The sequence below is a fragment of the Suncus etruscus genome, chromosome 4 (genome assembly GCF_024139225.1).
Source record: "Suncus etruscus isolate mSunEtr1 chromosome 4, mSunEtr1.pri.cur, whole genome shotgun sequence".
Classification (NCBI taxonomy): Eukaryota; Metazoa; Chordata; class Mammalia; order Eulipotyphla; family Soricidae; genus Suncus; species Suncus etruscus.
Window position 1 is genome coordinate 163,082,584 of NC_064851.1, and position 2,844 is coordinate 163,085,427.

Genomic DNA, 2,844 nt, shown 5'->3' on the forward strand with positions numbered 1-2,844 from the left:
ACGTATCCCTGAATTATAAGTATGGCTTATATACACAGACCATTCTTAAATACAAAATAATAGAATAAAGGAAAAAATAAAACTATCATATCAATACACATAGACAAACTCAATATCCATTTGTGATAAATATTCTCAATCATTTTAGTGGAAAACTATTATATTTCAACATGATAAATATCATCATACATGCAAGATTGCAATTAGCATCCCACTCACTGATGAAAAGTTGGAAACTATTTCTGTAAGAAGGAATAGACAAAGAGTTTTACAATTACCAATACTATTCTACATAACATACTACCAGAATTCTTAGAACAACTTGGTAAAAAATAAAATATGTACAAATCAGAAAGGAAGGTCCTAGACTGCTTGCAAATAAAATGTGTGTATATTGTATAGAAAATCTTAAAAATTTCTGGAGCCAGCGTGGTGCCGCTAGAGGTAAGGTGTCTGCCTTGCCAGCGCTAGCCTAGGACGGACCGCAGTTTGATCCACTGGCGTCCCATATGGTCCCCCAAGCCAGGAGTGACTTCTGAGCACATAGCCAGGAGTAACTCCTGAGCGTTACCGGGTGTGCCCCCCCCCAAAAAAAAGAAAGAAGAAGAAGAAGAAGAAGAACACGAAGAAGAAGAAGAAGAAGAAGAAGAAGAAGAAGAAGAAGAAGAAGAAGAAGAAGGAGGAGGAGGAGGAGGAGGAGGAGGAGGAGGAGGAGGAGGAGGAGGAGGAGGAGGAGGAAGAAGGAGGAGGAGGAGGAGGAGGAGGAGGAGGAGGAAGAAGAAGAAGAAGAAGAAGAAGAAGAAGAAGAAGAAGAAGAAGAAGAAGAAGAAGAAGAAGAAGAAGAAGAAGAAGAAGAAGAAGAAGAAGAAGAAGAAGAAGAGCCAAGGAAGAAAATCTTAAAGATTCCATCAAAACTTAAAAAAATAAATTTTGAAAGATATACATTAACACAGAAAATTCAATTGAGAGCCCAGAAATAATACCACACATATATGGTGAATTATTGAGGGAGGCACTGTGATTTAAAAGTTTTTAAAAACAAAGTTTGGGGCATCTGATGTCTATCTCCAAACCCACCACTAGTGTCAGCACCTTTCCGCCAATGGTTCAAGGCTCATCTCACTCTCCCTGTCTGGCCTCCTCAGCAATCTTCCTTTTAACAACCTGAAAATAAAATTATTGTCAAATAAAATCATTTTGATTTCAAAACGTGGATGAAACTTGAAGGTATTATTATTTAGTTAAATAAGTGATTTAAAGGCAAATGCCAAAAAAATCTAAAACTCAAAAAATCCAAAATAGTTCATAGATGAAGAAAATAGATTATTGATTGCCAGAGATGCAGTTCTAGACCATGAGTAAACTTGTACAGGGGAAGGTGATCAAAACTTTAAAATTTCCAGTTATAGATAATTAATATAGCACTGAGTATAGTTAAAACACTATATTGAATATCTTCAGTTTGTATTTGAAAGTCCTATAAAAATGTCCTCATTGCTAAAAATAATGTTGTATAACTATATAAGGAGACATGTTAGACTTAGATATACAAAGTCATAACAATGTATATCTGAAACTAATGTAATGCCATATATTCATTTTATTTGAATAAAAATAGTGAGCATGTTTTTAATTTTATAGAGGAAAGACAGAATATTTCATTAAAATGGGTATATAGGGGCCAGAGAGGTGGTGCAAGCACTAGGACATTTTCCTTGCATGCACAGACTTAGCAAGGACAGTTGTTCTGTTCAATCCCCTGGCGTCCCATATGGTCCCCCAACCAGGAACGATTTCTGAGTGCATTGCCAGAAGTCACCCCTGAGCATCACTGGGTGTGGCTCAAAACCCAAAAAATGAAAAGATATGTAACAACTGGTTAGATGTAACAAGTGGGTTTATTCTACTAGTTTATACTCAGTTTTTATAAAGCATTATGAATATTAATTTGTTATAACTAACATTTATATTGGTAATATGGGAGACTGGCATAACTATATAAATGTAAAGCACAGACTGTACACTGAAAATAAGAGTAAGCTGCGGTCTCCCAATTCTTACCACACCCTGTATTCTTTACACTGACTGTATAGAAAGAGGAGGTACAGTAAATGCACTCCATATACACCTCAACCCAGGCCCTTTGCCTGGTCTGTATTGTGAATTGGGGGACAAAAAAAAGATGTAAGCTGCAACCACTGAACTGAACTTTGTTTTCAAGATAGCAGGTAAGGTTCTAGGGAAAGTTGCAATATAGGAGCACTGGTGGTAAGAGTTAACAAAGGAGATTGAATAGGGGTTGACATATTAATACCTGAAACTCAACTATCAATAACTTTTTAAATAATTGGTTTTTGACTAAATAAAAATATTTTAATTTAAAACTAACATTTATGAGAAAAAGAACCAGAACAAGTCAAAAATGCTTGGAAGCAATATTCGTTTAAAAATAAATCAAACCAGGGCAAAGTCTGTCATTCTTATCCCCAAATGCACCAGCAATATAATATGACAATGTTCCCTTTTGCATAGACACAATAAAAAAGGTGGAATTTTAAGTATAGAAACAAGCTCTTATGTACTAGGGATAAAAATCCATAGATTTTACAATACGGAGGTACCTCCCACCATGGATATTTGTCATGGGGACTCAACTTAGTCTCCATATGCTCAGACAGTGACCAATCTGAACCCCAGATTCTAACCATAAAACCAACACAGTTCTCTGCAACAGTACCAGGAATCAAACTATCCCCAGAGAGTCCCTAATACAGCTATGGCACCGGCCCGCACCAGGTTGATATGACATCCTGACAACGAGAAAACAGCAATATTTGATCCAAG

At 36.3% G+C, this 2,844-nt stretch overlaps 1 non-coding gene across 1 annotated transcript; it reads left to right on the plus strand.

Moving 5' to 3' along the window:
• Positions 1-2,044: 2,044 nt before the first annotated feature.
• Positions 2,045-2,177, plus strand: LOC126007854 (small nucleolar RNA SNORA51). The gene has a single exon (XR_007495332.1). It is a non-coding gene; the product is annotated as a small nucleolar RNA SNORA51 (small nucleolar RNA).
• Positions 2,178-2,844: the final 667 nt, after the last annotated feature.